The following is a 25,126-nucleotide window of genomic DNA, read 5'->3' as shown; positions in this document are numbered from 1 at the left end:
GAGCAGCCGGAGGAAAACAACAACAGCCCCCACGCCGGCGGGCGGCCGCCCGGGGAGCCCCAAACTTCATCTCCTGGCGAAAGTACGCGGATCGCAGCCCGGGCTCTCGCTCGCTCGGCTGCCGGGGAGGTGGGGCCTGGGGCGCCGGGGCCGGAGGAAGGTGCGGGGAGCCAGCCCCGCGGGGGACTCGTGGAACGTTCCGTGGGCTGCGTCGGGGCCGGGAGCAGCAGCAGCAGCAGCAGCAGCAGCCCCGGGGGCTCTCGTTCGCCTGGAGAGTTGGGGTTGGGGTTGGGGTGTTCCGGCCCCGCGGATCGCTGCCCTCTCACCCCCCAGCCCGCACCCCAATGCGCGGCGAGTAGAGAAAGTGCTGTTTTAGGTCCGGAGTGGCCCCGGGAGGGAGAATAGGGGGAGAGGGAAGAGGGCGAGGGAGAAGGGGAGAGAGGAGGAGAGGGAGGGAACGCGGTGGGGGGGGGGGGAGGAGAGAGAGAGAGAGAGAGAGAGAGAGAGAGAGAGAGAGAGAGAGAGAGAGAGAACGAGAACGGGAGGGAAGAGAGCGAGGAGGGGGGAGAGGAGGGAGGCTGTGTCAGGGTTTTGCTTGAATGTGGGATTATGTTGTGTCAATAAGTTTAAGGTGGAGGGAGAGAGAGCGAGGCTGGGGGTGGCGGCGGCGGCGGCGGGGAGGAGGAGGAGGAAGGCCTCGGCTGGTGAAAGTCTCCTCTCGGGAGGTAAGTTGTGGCTTTGCACGGTCGCGATGACAGAAAACTTGCAGATCCCGTGCCCGGGGACGGGGTCGGTGCCCCCGGGAAGGGCTCCCCAGCCCCCCTGAGCCACACGCGTGGTCCCCTGGTGTTCGCCGCGATCCGGGTCGCCAGCAGATTTACAGAAATCAGACGCGAGGTTTCCTTTCCTCCTCCTCCACCTCGTCTCTCTCGCTCACCCTCAGAGAAACGTATTATTATTTTTATTATGTTTTTTTGGGGGGTATGGTCATCAAACTTAACGTAACTGAGACCTAATCCCGAGTCCAGTCGTGTCCAGGGACCCCCCCCCCCCTCCTCCCTTGAACCCAGGAATCTGGAACACGTTCATGGGTGAAATATCCGAGATCCTTTCTGCTAAATGAGGAAGGTAAAACGAAACGATGCAAAAAGCTAAGACACAACATGTACGACAGAGGGGAGGGGGGGGGGGGAGAGAGCAGCTATTTTTTGCTTTGCTTTCGGTAGGAAGGGAGACGCGGTGTGCATCCCCCTCCCCTCCCCTCCCGGCGTGGAGGGTCCGGTCCATATTCTGGCCGCCGGAGGAGGACCCATCCGCCCAGGTGGACCTTGCTGAAAAGTTTCGCGGGGTGGGGGGGAGCCCCGGAGGGGAAGGTGGGTGGAGGTGGTGGGGGATGGGGACGCAGGGAGCGAGCTCTGCCTCTGCTCCTGATCCACTGGCCTGGGGCTCTGAAACCATTGCCCGTCCTGCTCCGGACACGTCCAGCCCTCCGCGCCCGTCCGCGGGCGGACGCCGGGCTGCCGGGGACCGGGGTGCTTTCCCCGCCGGGGGAGGGACCTCCGGCGCCACCCCCGGGGGTTGCCCACTCGCGGCGTGGGGGGCTCCTCTCTCTCTCTCTCTCCCGCGCGCGCCCCCCTGCGCGGCGCCGCCACCACCTCTGCTCGCGGCGACTCCTGTGGCCGAGCCCGCGGCGCGGGGTGCGGGGTCCACGGCCCCGCGCGGCCACCGGCCCCACGCGCCGCGCGGTCAGAGCCCCGAATGGCAGCGCCGGGCCCGGCGGCCGTGCCTCCCCGGGGGCAGCGGAGGCAGCGGCGGGGCCCGCGGGAGGAGGAGGAGGACGACGAGGAGGAGGAGGAGGAGAGGGAGGAGGAGGAGGAGGAGGAGGGGAAGAAGGAGGAAGAGGAGGAGAGGGAGGCTTTTCTGCTCCGATTGCCGCCAGTTGGAGCCGCCGCGGGCACGGGGACTCCCCACTCGTTGCTCCTCCGTTAGGAAAAGGTGTTGAGCAGACTTTTACGCCCCGGAGTGTGGGGTTGCTTGCACTTCAATGTGTGTTTTCCTCTCTCCCCCCTCTTCCCCAAAGCAAGATGGACTCTATCCCCTTTCTCTTTCTCCCTCTGCCTCTGTCTTGTCAGCCTTTAAGATCGACATTTTGTACTAAGATGCAAACTTGATGGTGACCAGCAACAAAGCCAGGGTGGGTGGGATCTCTTGGCTCCCTCCCTCCCTCCCTCCCTCTCTCCCTCTCCCTCTCCGTCTCCTAGCTCCCCTAGCCCCGGGCTGGTGGCCCCGCACTTGCCGCCCTGGGCACTGGGAACGTGCTTCCTCGCTCGGTTCCCATCTCCAATCTCGGGATGGTGACCGGAGCCCGGCGTTTGGGCGAGGGCTGTGGGTGGCAGCCCTGATCCGCAGGGCCGAGCTCAGGCTGCGCTACCTGGATCCGCTGCCATCGCAGTGCTCCCTCCCGCCGGCTCCTGGGCACCTAGGAGGCTCCGGCTGCCGCCGATCCATGGCTATGATTTGGTTACTTGCTGGTGTATTTGTCCTGGGGGTGGCGATCACTTGTGCAAGTTGATGAATGATCGCGGGGTGGGCTTTGGGTTTGCGGAATGGATCAACTTTCTGCTTTGCACATACGGGGAGTCGGGAGAGAGGCTGCTTGAGGCACCTTGAAATGCCAGCTGAGCTACCCTCAGCCTCTGCCCTCTGAATACAGGGGACTTCTTGGCCTCCTTCCCTGCCCCACAGTTCCAGCGTGTGGGGGTGGAGGAAGGGGAGGGGTTGGTGGGAGATGGACTTCTAGCTTCCGGATCCTTGATAGATGTCGCAGGAGTTGGGACTCTTGTAAAGCCCTACCAATACTGATGATGTGCCTTTATTTGATACTTTATAGGTCACTATCATATGACAAAGGCTTTGCCGCAGTTCATCTTCTTCCAGTGTACTTTCCATTTGCCTTCCTGGGTAAGTATGCGAATTCCTCATACAGGAGACCTGGATGGCTGTGAGTCGTGATATAAGGGTCCTTAACTGTTGCTTTATTGGGCTTGCAACACCCCAGAAAGCTTGTTTCCCTGAAGTTCCCACAACAGAAGCCAATTTAGGATTCTCAGTATTGAGAGTTCAGCTGCTATTACTAATATTTTAAGATTGTTTAAATGTTCATGTTAAACTTATTTTCAAATAGGGGATTTTAATTAATAATGTAATTTACAGAATTGGAGGCCTAGGATATTTAATGCTAGATAATCTTGTGGAAAGATTGTAGCTTATAAATGGAGACAATTATTAAAAACCCAAAGAAGCATTGTGGAGAAGACCTCTCATTATAGCCAGCGGCATTTGCTTACTCTTTCCTAGGTTTCTTTCTTGGGTAACGTCTGATGTTTGTGACAGTTACTTTTGTGGGGAAGGGTGGATTGGGTAGTGTAGTAGATCTAGCATTTAGTGTACCAACCAGCTTGATTTTAAAGGCAAATAACCGGGACCAAATTGATCCTAATTTCCTTCAAAATTTAAGCATGTGGAGAAATTTGGTACATTTTAACAGCCTACAGATACAATAAATAGTGACTTTGGAATTCATAATTAAATGACTTTTTCAGATGTATGCCTCTTGTAAGGAAGAATCTGAAATAATGTGTGGGATAACAAGTGTCTGAAAAGTTTGTGAGAAGTAATGAATTGTCTAGCTGAAAACTGAGGGTTTATAGAGCATTTGAAGGCATCATGGTGAGCCCAAATATAGAAAACCAACTTAAAATTTTGTCCCTCCACAATAAAAAAAATCCTCAGGTACTGTCAAGTTGCATATATGTTAAGAAAACTGGTTGTATTAAATTGTGTAAATCAACTACGGTGCTTTGTCACACTACCACAGTGAAGATGGAATTATATTTTGTGGATGAAAATGGACTTGGACTCAATTTTTCATAAAAGAAAAAGAAAAGGAAACTTTTCTGTATTGTTTCTTGACTTCCTGGGATACTGTGTGCATTCTTAAAGGTCCTCTTAGTATGAAGAGGGATTGAGTTTGAAGACCAAGCCTTTCTGGTAGTTTCTAGACAGTAGTAAAATATACTTTGACATTGCTGAGAAACTTCGCTGAGGTATAATAGAAAGTATTGCTGAGAATCTTAGCTGACATATAATTTAAAATATCTAGCATCTTTTATGGAATGTAATTACATTACTTTAGGTAGTTTTGAGATTTTCCTAATATATCACATATAAAACAGGCCAATTGGAGTGGTCAGAATGAGATGGTTCTGTAAGATGAATTTAGTGCACACCAAAATATGTGGATTTCATGTCTTTGACCTTTTTTTTTAAAGCTTGTTTGGAAGAGAAGTTTTTTTCACTTTAACGAAAAGAATATTCAAAGTACATCCTGATTACTAAAGAACACCATAGTTGCACATTATTTTGTTCACTGGAGCAAACTTTTAATGTTAGGTCTTTTCCCATGGATATATTTTAAATGGGATTCTATAATTTTCACAATAAAAGCTATTTGATAGTCTCTTGTATTTCTTTGAGATATCAAATAACTGCTTCATTAAAACAATATTTTCAAGTATAGTCTTGGTCGTTAAAAGTCAGAGTAGTTTTTATAGTTCAAAACTTATTGTAATGACCTAAAAGTCACCCTAACAGTGAATTGTTAGTTATTTGAGGCTTAAAATAAGAATTTAGATAAAGGTTTGCCTCTACATTGCCAAAATTTCCCAGACTTCACATTTCATTATTCTGCATATCTCTGTTAAGTTCTGAAACTGAAGCCTTAATTTGCATTTCATTTTTAATGCTCGCTATCGAAAAGGAGAATTACCTATGTTGATTTTCAGTGCTATATACTTGGAGGTACTCTGGCAGTTTTAGAAAGAACCTTTCACTGGAGACTTAGATATTAACAAAATTTGCAATTTTCATACTTTTAAAAATCCATCTTGATCTTAGTATCCAAATTAAAAAAAAAAAAAAAAAGAGGTCCCAGGTTTGAGAGTTTGTGAGATAGCTCTGCTTTTATTTTTTAATTTTTAATTTATTTTTTTAAAAATATATTTTTATTGATTTTGTACAGAGAGGAAGGGAGAGAGATAGAGAGTTAGAAACATCGATGAGAGAGAGTCATCGATCAGCTGCCTCTTGTACACCCCATACTGGGGATATGCCCGCAACCAAGGTATATGCCCTTGATGGGAATTGAACCCGGGACCCTTCAGTCCCCGAGCCAGCGCTCTATTCATTGAGCCAAACCGGTCTCGGCATGATAGCTCTGCTTTTAAAAGTGTATGCCACCTTTGACCTTCAAGACCTGATCTTTATACTTAGACTATTGAAACAAAATTGTTTTTAGACATTTGAGTGAAAGCTAGGGTGAATATGTAATAATTATTGTTCATTTGTGCTGTAAGAAACTATGTAATTGATAAGGGTTTTTTTGTATGTAGTAAAGAAGAAAAAGACAATCTTAACCTGGTGCAACTCATAAAACCTAACTAGGCAGTTAAAGTTAGCCATATTTTTCAGTAAAATTATAAGCATAATATTTAATTATTAATCAACAGCTAACATACTTAAAGTTTATGTTTTCCTACATTTCGTAAAGAGCATGGGTAAAGCAAGAGCCATGTTTTATGGGATCTTACCATGAATATCAATTACTTTAATATTAGAGTACTTTAATAGAAGTAATAAAGACTTCACATCTCAACCCTATTAAAAAATCTTTTTGAAAATATAGTCGTTACAGGCATGCCTGTTTTTGTTGTACTAAAGGACATCCTGAAATTATTGCTGTCTTACCAAAGTGCAAAAATGTTTAAAATTGTGATATTTAAATGTTCTAAATTAGTAAATTTAGGCAATTAACTGTGGCATCTTGCATCACCACCAGTGAGGCATACCTGCATTTTAAAATGGTAACTTAAGCAGGTGCTTTACTTAAGAGGATGACACTTGTCTTGAACTTGTTTGAAATCTACCTTTTTTTTTTTTTTTTTTTTTTTTTAACATTTCATTGTGAAGGGTACCTTTTAAAATAGGTCTGAGTAGTATCCTATATTTTTAGTCAGTTTTCTTCCTCTCACTGTGAAATGAAAATAATGTAAATTATAAGAGCATTGTAATTTCGTGGCTTCGTTTTTTAGCACATGCCCCAGGTAAATTGGTGCAGGTGGTCCTCAGGCTATACTTTGAGAACACTGCTCTGAGGGAAGTAAAGACTAAGGCCAAAGCCTGAATGGAGGATCTTACAGTTTGAAAATTCTGGGACTCTCATTCAATCAGTGGGTTTGTACTACCTCAAGGGCAGTTATCACATACTGAGTCGAATTGCAGAGATTTCTATATTTGAAGTCATACCTGAGGAAAGCACTTTGTGAGTATAGCTTCACTCAACATTCGTATGTGTGCATATTATTCCATAGAAGGCAATTACAGTTCCTTGAAATGCCAGGACATCATTTTAAAATGATAAAGGTATACCCAGAAAAATCCTCATGTGTTAATGTTTTCATTTTTTTCTTTCAAAGAAAGAGATAAGGTGAGAATTAAAATAAGTATCAATTATACAATGGAAATATAACATAAGGCAAGCTGCTGGAGAATTCTATCTAAAAGTATATATAGAGAGAAGTTGGAATACTAAGGAAATGAAAGACATGATTAAATACTAATATAGACCATGAAGCATTGACACACTTACCAAAATATAAACATACTAAGTTAAAATGTGTGAGTCAACTCAAAGATCTAGTGAAATGACTTCAGGTATGAGGTGGTTGTATAAAATACAAAGTAAAAATAAGAATGAATTGGATTTTATGAAATCTTAGAAAAAAATAAAAATATTGTAAAATACTGATTAAGTAATTAAACCAATAGCTAAACATGGCCCTTGGGTGAAAAGATCAGAAGGTAAATAAGCTCCTGGAATGGAATAACTGAGATTCTAAAAAGGACATGGAAGGATTTTATTAATGAATTATTCCATACAAGGAAATAATTAAAAGATCGATAATTTATTTCAAAGGAGAAATAAAAACAAGTACAAATAATTGTTTAAAGCAACTGTATTTCTTCAATGTTTTTTAACTGAGGTGTGTGAAAGGAAATAACTTTTGTATCCCAATCCACATATAAAAACTGAAAAGTTTTCTGAAACAGTACTAAGAGCAGTGCCTTATGATATTTTCTATTCCTATCCAACTCTACAAATCTAATCTGTTCCAAATCATTTTACTAAAAAATAAATAGAGTATCATTTACTAAGTTGATTTTTTTATGATGTACAGTTTGAGAAACACCAACCTGGAGTACTTGCTGAAAGTGGAGGTCCTCAGGCCCCACCCTCAGGTATTCTGATTCAGTGTGTCTGGTGGAGGGCTCAGGATTCTGCATTTCAAATAGTTCTGCAGGGGATACTGAAACAGGTGCAGGGTACTCTGACACACTTTGAGAAACTGCTATAAGGGACAGATGGATAAAGATTGAATGGAAGTCATGCATGTAGTATGGATGACTGCTGAGGTCTCTTCCAGCTTCAAGATTCCATGGCTACGTTTCAGTCAGCATTTTGCAACACCGCGAGGACCTCCATGCCCCTCTGTAGATATTCATAGGTATGGTGCAAGGAACAGTGCTGCCTCTGTAGCTTACTAAGCTGAGAGAGTTTGAGCATGTCACTTCAGAATAAACTTTCAATATCTTATGTGCAAAAGGACATATTAATATTTACCATGCAACAGAATGAGAATTACAAAAACAATGATGTCAGTAAATGACCCTTATCCAGAGTCAGCACTCATAATTTAGTATAAGTTTTCATAGTTACATCTCACTTCACCCTAACTCCCCCTAAGATTAAAATTTCTCAAAATGGTACCTTTAATTTTTATTTTCCCTGAAGCAGCAATTTACAACCGGTGTGCTGTAGCACCAGTGTGCTACAAGAATTTTTTAAATGTGGAATTCCTGACTATTTGGTCAGGGGCACTGATCTCTTTCCATTAGATCAGGGGTGGGGAATCATTCTTCTGCCGAGTGCCATTTGGACATCTGTGTTATCACTAGAGGCCTGGTGTATGAAAACGTGCGTGGGTAGGGCCCCTAGGCCTGGCTGACCTTTGGGACAGATCTGTGAGGCAACCGGCAGGGCAATTGGAGGGCCCCCACTGGCACCCGCCTTTGGCTGGCCTGGCGCTGCCCACTTGCCGGCCCTGCCCCCCACCCCCACTGGTGAGGGCCTGTGAGCTGGGGGTAGCTCCTGCATTGAGTGCCTAACCCTGGTGGTCAGTGCACATTATAGCAACCGGTCGTTCTATAGATGGTTACGCCCTTCAGTTAATTTTCATATTAGTCTTTTATTATATAAGATTCTGGGCCATACAAAATTACCAACTTAAAAATTAGCTTGCTATATTTGGTCATTTAATTAATTCACCCCTAATGTTTTGGCAGGGCCAGAACCAAATGATTTTGAGAGCTCTATATGGTCTGCAGGCTGTTTTTTCCCCACCCCTGCCTTTGATCGTCAAGTAAAAAATTGACAACAGCCAATACAACAATAGCCATCTAGTGTGAATAAATCAAAATTATACCTACTTTTTTTTTTTTGTCATATTAGCAATATATGTATTTTTGGTGTGCTGCAGAATTGTAGTAATCCTATCCTATATCATAAAAGCCCAGTGACAGAATGACAGAACAATCAGTCAACCAGCTGCTTTGATGCACACTGACCACCAGGGGGCAGATGCTCAATACAGGAGCTGCTCCCTGATGGTCAGTGTGCTCTCACAGTGGGAGCTCAGCTTGACTGACCAGGATGAGCAGGTCCACAGTTGCTTGGCTGACTGGGCTGAGCTGTGCTTCCACAGCAGGCCGATCCCTGAAGGCCATGCCTCCCACCAGTGCACGAATCCCATGCACTGGGGCTCTACTTAGTTTATAAAATGCAAAAGGTTGAAAATCGCTCCTCAAAAGTAATTTTCAACCCTAGTATCATGAAACATTAGTGTGTTTTTCACTAGATGTGAGGTGTTGGACAACTTCTTTGTTACTGAAGGAAATAAGAATAATCAGAAGGGAAAAAAAGAATAGTTGGGGCATGTGCAGCTAAGTACAGGCCTTTTTTTTTTTTTTTTTCAAGTTTGGATGAGATTTTCCCACTTCTCACAAAAGATAAAGTATAGGACAGGAGAACAACTCTTTTCATATTTCAAAGTGATTATCTGAGTATTCTCTCCGGTGACTTTGGTACATCTTGGAATGTTTTAGTCACTAAACTAAAGAGCATCACTTCTCAAACTTTTCTCTACCATGATACATGTAACTGATATTTACACATGTGGCATTGCAATTTCCCTGGTTAGAGACATAGATAAATTACCTGGTGGGATTTATATGTAGTTCACAGTGTGATAAAGCCACTTCCTTACCTGTTAAGAATGTCAGAATACAAGTGGGAATTGTATTATAATGAAAATTTTGAATATACCCATACATTTATTTGAAACCCTTTATAAACTGTGGTACTTTAACTGTAACTACTTAGGGCATTTTTCACAACCAATTAAAACTCATCCTTGTGTCAAAGCATGAAAATTGAGAAGCATTACTTCCAGAGTGCGTAATTACATTGTACAAAATAGGCACTTAAATAGGAAAGAGGGGCAAGTGAAGAAGGTGAATGGGAAAAATACACCAAATTCCTGAAATCTTGGCCAACATGAAAACTAAAAGGTAGGGAAAATGCAACATGTGGTCAAATACAAAGAAATACAAATGACTGCAAATAGTATCAGAGTTCTCTAACAATTTATTTTTAAGTAGTCTCAACGTTCATTTATTTGAATGAATTAAAAGGAAATAACTTTGCATTTCACAACTTTTAAGATTATTTTTGATAGGAACATCTTTCTCCTTAGCTAAATTTTAGTTGAGTGTACTTCTTCATCTCCAGTAAATTAATTAGCTGTATATATTTTGAAAATGTCTTTGTACTTTGATGTGTAGTGGTATTGGATATATAGTCCACATCCTTTATCTTAAAAAAAAAAAAAAATCTCCAAAAAATGATTTTTGTTTTTGTTTGTTTCTCCAAAAGTTTGGTGGCAAGAGAAAACCTGATGCAAACTATTATGGGCTTGTTTAAAATAGTTTTAAAGCTTACTTAGAAAGAATATTCACATACTTTGCTATAGAAATAGTAATATGTTTGATTGTGTGGGCTGTCCCTAGATTGATAGATCTAGTTAGCAGTGATATATAATATATGTTTTATGCTCTCTCTGACCTTATTAAAAAAAAACTTTTATTTTTCAATTAGTTTACGTGTAATATTATTTTGTATTAGTCTTAAGTGTATAGCATAGTGGTTAGGCAATCATATACTTTACAAAGTGGTCCACCCGATATTTTAAGTACCCACCTGACACCACACAGTCATTACAATATATCTCTGACCTTTTTTCTTGGGGGGGGAAAATACATACATATATATATATATATATATATATATACACACACACACACACACACACACACACATATATATATATATATATATATATATATATATATATATTTCAGAGAGGAAGGGGGGGGGAGAGATAGAAACGTCAATGATGAGAGAGAATCATTTATCGGCTGCCTTCTACACACCGCCTTCTAGGGATCAAGCCCACAATCCCGGCACGTGCCCTGACCTGGAATCGAACTGTGTCCTCCTGATTCACAGGTCAACACTTAACTACTGAGCTATGCTGGCCAGGCTCTCTCTAATCTTTTTAAAAACACAAAAATTTGAAGCATACTTGGACCCAAGGATTTTACATAAGGGATTATGATCCTATCATATTAATTTCCTTAGTCCACACAGTGAAATTTATCTGCCATTCCTACCCACTTCACTCAATGAAAATTCTTTTGCTAACTTTGATCACTGATCATCTGAACATTTTGACTTCATTGCAAGCTGGTGAATCATGGAAAATATCTTAACATTATATTTTAACTGCAAAACTGTCTATTGGAACCCTTTGGCTTCCAATATAAGGCTAGAAAGCTTTAGAGATTATAAATTCAGATAAGCAAAATGGTAGTTAATACCATTTGCACCTCCTTAGTTGAGCAGTGTAAAAGGCTCCTGTCCTGGGTAAGGAAAGCTTAAACACACACACACACACACACACACACACACACACACACACACCTATACACCTATTAATTGAACCTCATATCCATTTTGATATCATGATTCCTTTTTTTTGTTATAATTGTCAGTTTATACAAACACATATCTATATAACATTTGAAATGTTTACTGTGTTGAACATTTCTTATGTATAATTGAACAAAATTTAGTCTCCTTTTATGGTTTTCTGTAGTGAGACATTTCATGAAGAGGTTCTATTTCCTTTATTGCCATTTGCACATTTCTTACATTCTAGCAGAAAAGTAAAAGTAGAAAGTTTTTTGCAAATTTAGTCTACTCTCAGATGAGAATATTTTTGTGTTGTATTGCTTCATAGAAGTTCTAGATGCCTTTATTTTCAATAATTAACTACGAAAATGTAAGTTAAGATCTTGCCTTTGTACTTTTAATTTTCTGTGGAACCAGAGAAAAATGAAAAGTTTGTGAAGAAAACAGTCACACATTCTCTAGGAATTAAGTAGTAGGTGATGTGATTTATTGTTATGGCTAGACTTAAATAGGTCTTCATTTGGTATAGACTGAAACTGTTGATGACTAAAGAATATTTTGCTTTTATTATTTATTAGAGGCCCAGTGCATGAATTTGTGCATGGGTGGGGTCTGGCTGGCTTGCCCTGATGGGGCCCATTGGGCTGGGTTGGTGGGGTGGAAGGGCCAGGGGCAGTTGTGTCTGGCTGGCCCTGCCCCTCCTCCCCCTCCCATCAGGGTGTTGGGGGCTGACCGGGGGTGGAGCTGTTTGTGGGTTTCAGGGGGTGGGCAACCAATCAGGGTCTATATTAGGCTGGTTGGCTACTACACTGTGGGCATAGCCTCCGGTTCTTCTGGCCGATTTTGCTATTCCAGTCGCTGGCTATATATATATTGCTTGACTACTGTAGGAAAGCCACAGATTGAGTAATTCAGAGGGACTCTTATTAGCAATGCGGATTCTTTTAATATTAAAAAAAATATGCTGATTTTCCCTCCACTTTTGGTGTGCCTTTGAAAACTCACCCAAGTGAGGAGAGTTCTCTTTGACTATATACAAGGGAATGTGGTGGACCAGGTGGAGCATGGAACAAAATGAGAAAATAATTCTCCACACCCAGCTGTCACACTTTGAATATCTTTTGAGTTACTGAGGTTAATTTTTTTTTCTTTCCCTCATTTCTTTCCTCCTCCTTCCCCTCTCCTTTTATCCTGTCTGTCTTTCTGTTCACTTTTTGTCTGTCAGCCTTTTTTCATATTCACTAATGTGCATCTGTGATACTACCTACAAATGTTTAAGATTGATAGTAATGGAGTTGAATTTTTTTTTTTACTGTTATTTGATTTTAAAGATTTGTTTGTACTGTTTGAAGTGTTTAGTGATTATCACTACTTATTAATAAAGTTGATGATATATGAGTTTGAGCCATCACCCAATTCCCTCCATGAAAGTGTCAGTTAGGAAGGGATTATGAGGTGCCTGTAGTAGGACTTTGTGAAGTAAAGTTACTTGTTTTTGTGAAATAAATCAAAATGAATTTCTTATTCAAATATTTTGTGTTTTAGGGTAATAGGCTGAGTACATAGTTTTATTTATATTTAAGGGAAAGTTGAAAGCAGTATTTAGAAGTTTTCCAAGTAGTGTTTTACTTTGGGAGGAAGGGATGAAATTGATTTGGACTGAGAGCCCCTTTGTTCAGTACAAGTTTAATTTTACTACTTTATTTTCAAAACAAATTTTTGTTGAGAAGTAACTCTATTTTAAAATATATTTTTTATTGATTTCAGAGAAGAAGGGAGAAGGGAGAGGGAGAGGGAGAGAGAGACAGAAACATCAATGATGAGAGAGAATCATTGATAAGCTGCCTTTTGCACACTCCCTACTGGGATTGAGCCCACAACCTGGATATGTGCCCTTGACTGGAATCTAACCAGGGACCCTCCAGTCCACAGGCTGATGCTCTATCCACTGAGCCAAACCTGCTAGGGCAAGGTAACTATTTTATTTTAATATATTTTATTGATTTTCTACAGAGAGGAAGGGAGAGAGATAGAGTTAGAAACATCGATGAGTCATCGATCAGCTGCCTCTTGCACACCCCCTACTGGGGATATGCCCGCAACCAAGGTACATGCCCTTGACCGGAATCGAACCCGGGACCTTTCAGTCCCCAAGCCGACGCTCTATCCATTGAGCCAAACCGGTTTCGGCAAGGTAACTATTTTAATGATGAGGAAACTGAGCCTTGTTTAGTAATTTCTCTGAAGTCATAGAAGTATGCTTGGCTGCAGTGCCACAATCTTTTGGGGTTTTCTGCACAATCTTTTGGGCTTTTACCTGCCTCTAGCGCCACATTCCCAGAGGTTAGAAATGAAAGGTTTGGGGCAACTTCTAGGCAATAATTTCCCTAATTTTTCTTTCTCCCAGAGAACAGCCTTCTTCATTTTGAAATCATAGGGCCAGAATGCTACTCTCTGTTACACTTAAGGGAGATAGATGAGAAAGTCTCTGAGCTGAGGTCTGTTATCAGTGAGGTCGCAAAAAGTAACCAGTACAAATGTAGTTTATAAATTTACATGTAGTGAACTAACTTTCTCGTTGAAATATTTAGTATAGAAATGTATAATAACAGCAGGTATTGTTTCTACTACTTAGTAATTCCTCTAATACATCATTAGAAATTCTTTGTTCTTTCATGAGGAGTTGTTTTTTTTCTGGCTGAATATTCTATGATGTTTTTACTCTGGTACGTTTTAATACTTAAATTGTTTTACTGAAGGAATTTACCAATATAGCATGGAGATTTTTATGAAATAGTTTTCTGGCATTTGCTTTGAAAAGGAATTCCTTATTATTGGAAAAAATAATAAGCAGATTCACTGATTTGTATTTCAGATGTCTAAAGATCAAACATGAATTAGATATAGGGTCAGGCAAAAGTTGACAGCTTTTGAAGTGGAATCTGGGTACTTTTGATTTATTTTCCCGGGAAACTTAACTTCTGCTCTGATAAATAGAAGAGATTTTTATAAATTATACATTTCTATACAAGTAGAAAATCATTTAGAAAATACAAAATAATATGGTCCTTTTTTTTTAATACTAAGAGCCCTATTCCTCTGAAATTAAATTCTTTCATCTTTGTAAATTCAGTGAAGTCTGAGCTTAATTCAGATATGAAAGATCAAAATGTAGTCATTCTTTTTTAGATGGCTTTTCTTTTTTCCCTGATCCATAAAACATGGAAATACGGTATTTTTCTATTTTGGCAAAGTAACTGTTGTGGATGGTATTAGTATTATTAAAAGTATGCCCTTGCATTATTTTAGCTGATTGATACTTTACCAAAGGTGATGGGCTTCCATTTCTTGTGTTTCATCTTCCTCCAATAAACCACTTCCATGCTATTCTCATTCAATTGGGATGGTAAACCGAATCATAAATTTATGGCCTCTGACACCTTTCTTTCGACTTGTTTCATTGTGTCATGTTCAAAGAACATTTTGCATATTAAATACTTTGGTTCAGTGTTAGTGAGATTAAAGTAGCAAAAACTACAATATTATCAATTTAATTCAGCCTAAGTGGATTAAGTGCCTATAACATGGTGATGCTGATTTAGACTTCAAGATAAAAAAGATGAATACAGAACAGCTCTTTTATTTTTTATTTAAAATTTTTCTTTATTGATTAAGGTATTACATATGTGTTTATATCCCCTTATTGCCCCCAAAGTAAATGTGTTCTGCTAGGTGGAAAAGGCCACTAGATATCTATGATATACGTTATTCTGTGCTAATTGTTCTAACAGATATGGCATAAAATAGTACTGAGTAAATGCTGCTGAAAAGCTGGTTAGTTCCAGCACAGAGCTGGACACCAAAGTGGAAATGGGGAGGAGTTTCTTGTTCTGACACTGTGTTTGTACTACTTGTCATTAGGATTGTAAAACTAATTTGGCTCAAGCACTAGAGTAGATTTTAATAATTAGATTTTTAAACCTAATTTGGCTTTTATGTAAATACCAGATGCCTGGTGCACGAAATTCGTGCACAGCAAGGGGGTCCTCTCAGTCCAGCCTATACCCTCTCCAATCTGAGACCCCTTGGGGAACATCCCTCTCACAATCCAGTACTGCTGGCTCCCAACTGCTCACCTGCCTGCCAGCCTGATCATCCCTAACTGCCTCTGCCTGCTGGCCTGATTGTCCCTAACTGTCCCTCCTGGTGGCCTGGCTTGCCCCCAACTACCCCCTCCTCCTGTCCACTGGCCTGGTCAAACCCCCACCCCCCCCCCCCCCCCCCCCCCCCCCCCCCCCCCCGATGGCCTGGTCACTCTATACAGCCTGCTGTTCAGTCCTTTGGTTGTCCATCACTAGCCCCCCTGCTGGCCTGGTTACCCCATGCAGCCTGCTGTTTGGTCATCCAGCCAGTTGTTTAGGTCGTGACGGCCCCTGGCTTTTTATATATTAGGATAGTGTATCCCTTTGGCTTTTGGTCTACTTAAAAGGTCACTGACTTTTTTATAAAGATTTCTAATGATATTAGAAAGATATGCTTTAGTTAAGTGTTTTAAACTTCTTAATTTCTTTTTTCTTTTTTATTTATTGCTATTAGTGTTGCAGTCTCTAATGATAACACTTTTGAAGTGAAGGGAAGTGTTTGAAGATTCCACTACCAAATCGTGTTCAAACCATACAGACTAAAATAATATATTTGAACTAGATTTCAAACTAGTGGTCCACGCACATGTCAATAAAAGTATAATAAACTATTATCGTTTATTAGAGGCCCCCGCCACTGTGGAAGCTGCCTCTGCCTTGGCCCCCATCCGCTGCAGCCTCGAGGGGCCTCTGCCTCGGCTCCCGCCTGCTGCGGCAGCCTCCTCTGCCTCGGCCCCCAGTGCCGCAGCTTTGTCGGTCCAGAAGGATGTCCAGTCTAATTAGCATAATATGCTTTTATTACTATAGATACTTAACTTTTATTTAGATAAATTATACTAGTTAGGAGTATATTAATAAGGTTCTAGTCCAATTATTAAAGCACAACATGAAATTCTAAAGAGGTAAAAATTTACTTCTGTATGACCCTTGAGAAATTATAGATTGATAGAAGCATTTGGCATAATTTTTAATCAGTTTTCAGTTTTTGCAGGATGTTTTCAACTGTGGTTTGTCTCATGGCTATTAGTAAGCCATGGTTTTGGAGGCCCCATGAGTTTGGTTGCCTTAGTAATCTGGGCTCTGGTCTTTGGATTCCTCTTTGACTTGATCAAACCTTTATTATAGCTTCTTTTTATCATTTAAACCTCAGAATGTCTGCCTTTTCACCCAGTTTTAGTTGTGGCCCTCTTTTGACTGATCCTTTCTGGATATCAACCCAATTTAGATTCAAACCATGTTTCTAAAATATGGTGCTCAGTGTTCCAAATGCCAGCCATAGGTGTTTTTGATAACAAACAAATACATTCCTAGGTGAAATCATAAAGAAGAAGCCTATCTGGGAAAAGTACTCTATGTAATAAAGAGCTGATATGCTAATTAGACCGGACAGCAGAACGACCTTCCAGAATGACCTTCCAGGAGACCTTCTGGAGTGACCAGTGTGCAGGGCCACGGGGCTGTGAGGTAGCAGGGACTGTGAGGTAGCCGAGGCTGCTATGGGCTGAGCCCCTTGCACGAATTTCATGCATTGGGCCTCTAGTTTATTCATAAGATCTCAACATTAATAATGCCTCTAATGATGGCATTAAAGCAACAGAGAGGAACAGAAACACACAGAATAACAACATGAGAATCTTCCATTTTCTGTCTTGGGGCTTTTTGGCATCATGGAAGTGCAGGCATTCAGATCTCATTATTTACCAGTCCTCATGGTAATAACCTACTTCTTTATACGTTTTATATATGGGCGTGTGTTCTCATCTCATTTGGTGCTGTTTTTAGTAGTCCCAGAGAACATGCTCTGATTTGTTGTAAGGTTCAGGGTTTTGTTGTGTTTTAGTAATTTCCTGTATACAGCCTCTGCATGAATAATACAGATTCATATAAAAGTTTTCTAAAGCTTGAAAGGGCTTCAGAAAGTGGGTCAATCACATGTGGACATAGAGTTTTACATATGAAAACCTTGTTTCATACACTTAGTGATATGTTTACTGCATGAGGAACTGTGAACATGAATCAGTTGCTAGGAAATGGATTTCCTTTTCTTTATTTTTTAAAAATGTGACCATATATATAATTTCTGACATATTTGTCAAATATAGCTAAATGACCTTAACTCTAATATATAGATCTTAAGAATTAGGGTAATTGGAAATTGGTACTTTTCTCCATTAAAGATGTTTTCTTGAAAAGTTTTGACTTAACTAGTGTTTCACAATTAAATTCTAATTTCATTATGCTTCAACTGTATTTCTAAATAACCTTCAATTAGCAGTGGCTACTGATTTTATAGTTTAAAGTGTTACCATTCCCAGTTCCCATATTAAGTAATCAGTATAAAATACACATAGGGGAGCTATGTAAAGGAACATAATACTCATCATTTTATGAAGAAGCAAAATCTTTCATAAAGCAAATGATAATCCTCTATCATATATATTGAGTAAATCTGGGCTCTGTATTTTGAATTGTCTTTATTTTATGCAACATATATTTATTGAGTACTCAAAATATATAAAACTAGATTGGGGATTCTGGGGCTTGCAGAATTAAAAAAATAGTGGTTCTAGTTTCAGCATGCTCCTAGTATAGTTATGACACACATACCACATGTGGAATAAAAAATAAAGACAAAGATTCCATAATATTCATGGGACACAGGGATGGTGAGTATAGGATGATATGAAATGATTAGGAAGGGGAAATTGGAATGGATCTGATCTTTGGTTGTATTCTTTAGTATTTAGGTATTGTTGCAAAAGCTTCCTTGAATTTATTAGTGAGAAAATGAACCTGGTGGAAAGCCCAGGTTAAACCTACCTGAGCCAAACAGTTCATTCCAAATGTGTCATCTAAGCAAGTAGCATCGCTGGACCTTTTAAATGTGGCTCTATCTTCCTCAGCAAAAGAATTTGAGCATGTATCTTTGATATGTGTGCATTTGTTGATAAGTTACATATACTGAAGTATTGTTATATTATGTGTGTAATTTCTCTTTGTATGAAAGCCTAAGCGACCATTTGTTCGACCTTTGGTAGCTAGGATGTGCACTGACCACCAGGGGGCTTATGCTCAATGCATAGGCATGGAAACATGGAACAGACTGATGTATCTCAGAGGGAAGGGAGAGGAGGAGGGCAGGAAGAGATTAATCAAAGATCTTATATGCACACTAGAGGCCCGGTGTATGGATTCATACACCAGTGGGGTCCCTTGGCCTGGCCTGCAGTCCGACACCCCCCGAGGGATCACGGATTGCGAGAGGGCACAGGCCAGGCAGAGGGACCCCACTGGTGCATGAATCCAAGCATCGGGCCTCTAGTAAAATATAATAGCTTAGAAATAAGAAAGATAAATTGAATATAAATAAGATTCTAATATTTTCTTCTTACTACATCTTAACTACTATGTCTTGTTTATGTTTTGGTGTTCAAGAACCCCACTTTGAAGACTATAGGTCAAAATTGAGCATTGTTACAACCAAGTTTAGGTAAGTTCCATTAGATCAGGGACTTTGTTTTGCTGATTGCTGTACCTCAGCCCTTAGAACATGCTAGGAGCTCAATAGATACTATTGAATGAATAGGCAGAATTAGGCTAGTCAGGAGGGAGGAAGACAGACCTTCCTCAGCATGAGGGATCTGTTAGGAATAGAAACAATTTTTGTTCATTGCTGTATCTATGGTAAGCAGAAACTTACAGCCAGTGATGCTGCTGGTGGTGGTGGAGGGGTAGGAGGGCACAGTGTTAGTATGAATATCTCAGAGGAATGGCTTTGGCAACCTGAGATCTCAAAAAAAATGTCACCTTCTTAAGCAGTAGGATTTGGATTTTATTCAACTTTGTGCCCACAGTGCCTAGGTCTGTGTCTATGATTTATTTTTGTTGACTTGCTCTGTTTCATACTATGTACTGGATGTAAGAGGCTCTGCGTGTGCAGGAATGGATCAGTGTCAAGATCAGAGGCCTGTAAATGAATCCTGCCCTGATTGAAGCAAAGCCAGTGATTCTGGGATTACCTCATACGCAGATATGTTTTTAAGCCTTGGCAATGTTTCCTGCGCAGAGATGTTGTAGTGACCACAACTGCCAAATTACAGTTGTTTATTTAAAGATCATTGTTAACATACTTTTATTGACATATTATCAATGAAGATAATGGAATTTACAGTAGAATTATTTCTTACATGCTATTATCTTCTACCTTCTTCCCCCACCGCTAAAGCTGGGATATGTCATGGATCAGCACAGTGTATACTATTACAATTAGAACGGGATTTATTTACACATAAATGAAACAAGGTACTTGGCATTGTCTTTCCTCTTTTTGGAATTTTCTTATTCATGCTTCTTTAAAAGATACTACAAATTCTAATTTTGTGGTCATAAAATAAACCTGTCATGCATTTTATTGAGTGCTATCAGAGTTGGGGAGAGCAAACATTTCCTCCCTGAGAAGTGATGGCATTATCTGTCCTTTAGGAGCTAGCCAGATGAAGATAGCCATCCTTTTCGGCTCTGCCATAAACGTCAAGATGGGTACCTCCTTACCCCCTCTTATAGCTCAGTCTCATTTAGGACCTGTTTATTTAAGTAGTTTCACTTCTGCACAATTAATAAGTTACTTTGCTCTCATTTACATTTCTGATGCCTTATAGTAAATACAGGAAGTTCCTTTTTGCCCTTACAAAAACCGTTTATTCTGCCCAAGCTTCCTAGCCTTGGAAAAAATTTCTTCAGAGAGCCCTCCTCCATCTTTAGCACAGTCTCATCATTAAGTCATCAAATCATCAAGTCTTTATTATAAGGCTGTCACCCTTAAGGAGCAGTAGTAACATTGCTTACTTCCACTTGTTATTGCAGTCTAGAGTTTACATTGTGGTTTCGCTGACCTTTTACTCTTTAAAACTACTCTGTGAGGTAGATATATAGTAGGGTATCATTATTTTCATTTTGCAGATGAGAAAATAGGCTCAGGATTGTTAAGTGGCTAGACCCAGTCATGAGTTTGCAGTGGCTCCTGTGAGACCAGACTCCAGTCACTCATTTAGCGAGCTGACCAATGTGCAAAGCAGAATTTATCTTATTTGAACAGCTTTTTTTTTTTCTTTTTTCTCTTTTACTTATTTTCAACCAAGTATGCTATTGTAAACACCTGTAACAGCAGTGGCATGGACAATATGGTAATTTAATTGTTCATGCCCAGTGTTATATAACATGTCAGTGAAATGGGTCTTAACTTTCTGATGTACTTAGATCTACTTGTGTATGTAAATAAGTGTTCTCAGATCCTGTGGAATGACTGACCATTTGACTTAACTATTTTGTAGCTTGTGATGGAAAATTAAATGCATAGGGACCACACACTAACAAAGAAGTGCTTTGAAGTGTATGTTAGGATTCTTACGTGAGATTTAGATTATGTATTGGGGCCATTTATTTTCCTCCTATGAGACATTTGTGAACTTATAATGAAAATTAATTGGAAAATATGAATTGATATCTAGATATTTGAGCTATACCCATTTCTGGAATACATTTATATTATAATCTGGTATCAACTGGTGTTTTCAAAGAAATGAGGGCTTGTGCATAGTTTTTTTTTTTTTTTTTTTTTTTTTACTTTAAAAGACAATTTAATTTGGCTCTGTGTAGAAAAGGAACATTTAACAGGCTAGTTAGAAAATTCAACTATAAAAGAAGATATTTCTATCCAAAAATTACTACAGGATCAAATATTCTACATAGTAGAGAAGTTTTATTTGTTAGGATCTTACTTCAAAGTTCCCCAAGAATAAAGAGGCTAGTAATTATCTCAGTGTGAGAGAATGATAAAAAATTGATTACATAAGATAGCCAGAAACTTTTTTTTTTAATGTCTCAGATTTACAATCTGAGACAAACGCAATTTATTTAGAATATTTGTTTCTATAGATTCCCTTTATTTCAATTTGATATTTAAAATTTGTATTTGAATATTACTATTTTGGGACATGATATAAATAGTAATGAGTAAAGAATAAGTTTATTGAAGAATTGCAATTTGAAGAAAAACCGGCGCATGTTTATTGAAGAAGGCATATAAAGATGGAAGGGATTAGAAACTATAAACTTTCTTTTCTTTAGGTTGGGTTATCATTGAAGTGGAGTATGAAAATAAATGTCATGAGGATAACTTAAAATTCTGTTTTAAAGCAGTTATGCCAACTCTGTATCCAGTGGTCCCTCTCGTTGTACCTGGACACAGCCTGTGAGGAAGGAATTGTCTCCACTTTAGATGAGAGAACTGTGTTTCAGGCTCAGCAACTCTCCCAGGGTCATTCTTCCCATGAGCGGTGGAGCTGGCATTCCATTCCAGCTCATGCTAAGGAGGCCAAGCTCCCACTCCCGCACTCTCTTATCTGCCTCTTGTGCTTCCCGCTCGGCATTTGAATCGCTCCATAGTGCCATGTACCTGTCTTGACTCCTAATGAATTGTAACACTGAGGGTTTAAAGCACAGTTTTCTGGCTCAGATAAAAGTGCTTTTTCTCTGTGTTTCTACATTGTCATGCAGATTGCTGTATACACAGTTACTTTACTTCTTGAGTCTTTGTAAGTATATGGTAAAGTTCTAAAGTTAAAATTAGTATTATATAGTATGCTAGGAGATCATGACTTTAAAAAGTTGTGCCACCACATGAAGAAAAAAAAAAAGTAGTTTTGGGATTTGCATAGCTTACATCCAAGACAAATAATAGAATTTTAGCTCCAAAAGATATATTACAAATGATCTTAGTGTAGCTTAATCCGTTATTTTAAATTTGAACAAAGTAAGGCCTAGACTAAGAAACTGGGACCCAGGCATGTGAATGGAAGACCCAGAATTAAGATGTAAGGCTTCTGGTTTGGTGTTTTGCTGTAGAAACTTGCTTAGCTCCAAAATAACATAAAAAAGTTTTAGTCAATTGATGGCACCATTTTCACAGCAGGAATATGTGACTTTTTAATGTAGTCGTTTATAAATAGTTATAAAGATAAAAGAACTAAAATGTTATGTATTATTAGAATAAAGCTATATGTAATACATTATACATATTAACTTTGAAATCATTTTATGCTGTTACTAGTTGACTTCTAATTTATTGAATAGTATAACATAATTATTGTAACCAACAGATAATAAATAATAAACTGAACATGGCCTTGGTGTAGTTCCCTGAATCCTGTGAGAACTGAGGAAGAAATTGCAAAACAATATCACATTGTTACATGGCATCCCAGCTTATCAAATGCCATAAGTTTATTACAGTCTAGTTTTATCCCAGCCTTACAGCAGTTTTACCTAATCTTAAGCAAAAGAGCCTTTCAAGTTTCCAGGACTGTTAAATTTTGTTTTGTCCATCAAAGTATAAACTGCTCATTGCTGTTGATCAGGAGAAAGACGTTTGTAAAACCTTAACAGCTTCATTTGTGAGAGTGATTGAACTGATTTGTGTCCTGCGATGCCTTATGGTGGACTTATTAAGAAACTACTGTGGTAAAACAGTGGGCACGGACCTTGTAACTGACCGAATCCACTCAAATGTACTATGTGGACTAAAACATTGAGTTAAGACCCTACATGGTATTTTCAAGGTTGGTGTTTTTATGTCTCATTTAAGAGAAGTTAACCTCCACTCTGTAGTTCAGGGAGAAAGTCTGGCTGCCTTATCAGAGGAGGTCACCTGTGGGTGGCCATCCCCCAACTCCTTACCTGCCGAGGAACAGGGGCCAGGTAACCCAGCAGCTGGCTGGTCTGTTTTTCTCCTTTGTGTATATTAGAAAATCCACCTTTGCTTGAGATACTCTAGTTCCAAATGTTGGGAAATTGTCATAATAGATTGACTTTGTTAGAAAAAGACACTGTACTCCCTGTTGGCAGAAAATTGTCATAATAAATGTAAAAATCTGTGCTCTCTTATGTGAATGGTGCCCCTAGTGTTGTGCACAGGACAACTTGCACAGCTGTACGTGGAGACCCTGCAGGAAATTTTATCCAAGGAGCTCATGTCTCTAGTTATTAAAACATTTACCTCTAGAAAACTATAAATACAGTTTTTAGATATGGGATTTAGTTATAATATTTATGAACTCCTTATTTTTAAATTTATAAACATAATAAAAATTAAATTGAAAGAATAGACAATGGAGTCATTTCTTTACCTCTGCAGTGTACTGACAAGAGGCTCTGTATTCTATTACACATCTCTTGGCCCAACCGATTTAATATATTTTCAAAGTTAGTCTTTAGAGTTCTGATTAAAGAAGAAAAACTTTGGACCTTTATAAAGGAGATTTCCAAAATTAGATAGGTGCAGTAATAGAATGCACAATGACTTTAAGCATCCACCTCTTTTATCCACCAGTAACAGTTTATTGTCACATCATATAAGTGTAATTTGATGGGATTTTTAAAATACCAAAAATTGGCAATCTGGGATGAAGAAATATGCTCAGTGAGGACTTGAGTTATGAGGACAAAAGGAAAAATGAACTTTTTATAAATCTTAAGTGGCAGCTAAATGGAAATAAAAACCTTTAATTTTTGTGTGAGAATGGTGATAGCAGATCAATACCGTGTGTTCAGTTGGAAGCAGAAGGTTTCAGAATGTAGCTTGTCTGACTTGAGAGCAGTTGTTTGGGCAACTAGGGTTGGTTCCCTACACATTTGAAAGGATAATAATCGATTCAGAATCTTTGTGCTGGTCCACAGAATTATTTTTTTAAAAGGGGCAGTAGTTACCTTTCTCGTTATTTCAGGAGTGGCAGTTGATAGGATAGTCTAGTGTTTCCCTCGTTGAGTTTGAGTCTCACTTGTGATTTCAACAGGTAGTGATGATGCATTAAGCAGTTACAGCAACATTTGTGCTGGGCCTTTCATTCAGCTCAGTGACATGATGTAAAATACAGGGTTCAAAACAAAGATTTTAAAATGGTGATCTCCTACCAGTTCTCACAGTTTGGGGAAAAGGACAGCAAAATGTTGCTGGTTTGTAAAAAGGAGACTGACTGCTTGTTTACAGTATCTCAAAGGTGCTAATTGTTTCTATTGGAACATTACATGTGAAGCCTTAAGGTAATCCTTAATCTTTTACTTAGGTCCCAGGGGCCAGTGACCAGTTTGCCCCCACTGTAATACCTATCCTCTCCAGAGCCTTCCTGCTGGCTTCCTGGCTCATGGTGGACAGATTAGACATGTTAAGTTTGTGTGAATCAGCTTCCTTCACTGTGCCCTCTGAAGATCAGCTCAAAGACCTGGGAGCCAATAATCTTCCAAATTTTGATTTCTTTACTGTGTAGACTTTGCTGAGCTGACATTCATTCTCTAGTTACTTGAGCCCAAATGTTTAAATTGATCACATTTGTAATTTTACTGTTGTCATAACTTTTGGAAATGTTAGTATGAATAATTTAAGGACTATATTTTTAAAAGTCCTTTGTCAAAATACTGGTTATTTGCTTACTTTGTTCACTAAATGAAACTCAGAATTTTTAGATTTCATGATACACAAGGCCACATGATTAAATAAATGAAGTACACTCAGTGATATCATTTTAGGAAAGTGACAAAATCATTTATGGTACATGAGGTCATTTTTAGCAAGAAGTTTATCTCCTCTTTTGGATTAAAAAAATTTAGTATACTTGTTATACAATCTTATATTGGCAATATTCGTTTCAGGTGACTCAACATTTTTATATTTTACAATGTTTTCACTGTGCCAATTCTAGCAGTTATCTGTCACCTTGTAAACTTG

At 39.6% G+C, this 25,126-nt stretch overlaps 1 protein-coding gene across 2 annotated transcripts in view; it reads left to right on the top strand.

Annotated features, from left to right (window-relative positions):
- BBX (BBX high mobility group box domain containing) overlaps window positions 1-25,126 on the top strand; it is a 289,089-nt gene that overhangs the window by 618 nt on the left and 263,345 nt on the right. For both annotated transcript variants that reach the window (XM_036448441.2, XM_036448442.2), the window contains exon 2: window positions 2,891-2,961. The gene's annotated coding sequence lies outside the window, so the exon portion shown is untranslated. The remainder of the gene's footprint in view (window positions 1-2,890; window positions 2,962-25,126) is intronic.

Source organism: Pipistrellus kuhlii, unplaced genomic scaffold (genome assembly GCF_014108245.1).
Source record: "Pipistrellus kuhlii isolate mPipKuh1 unplaced genomic scaffold, mPipKuh1.p scaffold_m20_p_2, whole genome shotgun sequence".
In the NCBI taxonomy this organism is placed as follows: Eukaryota; Metazoa; Chordata; class Mammalia; order Chiroptera; family Vespertilionidae; genus Pipistrellus; species Pipistrellus kuhlii.
Note: the sequence above shows the minus strand (reverse complement) of the source record. Positions and strands in the feature narration are given on the sequence as shown.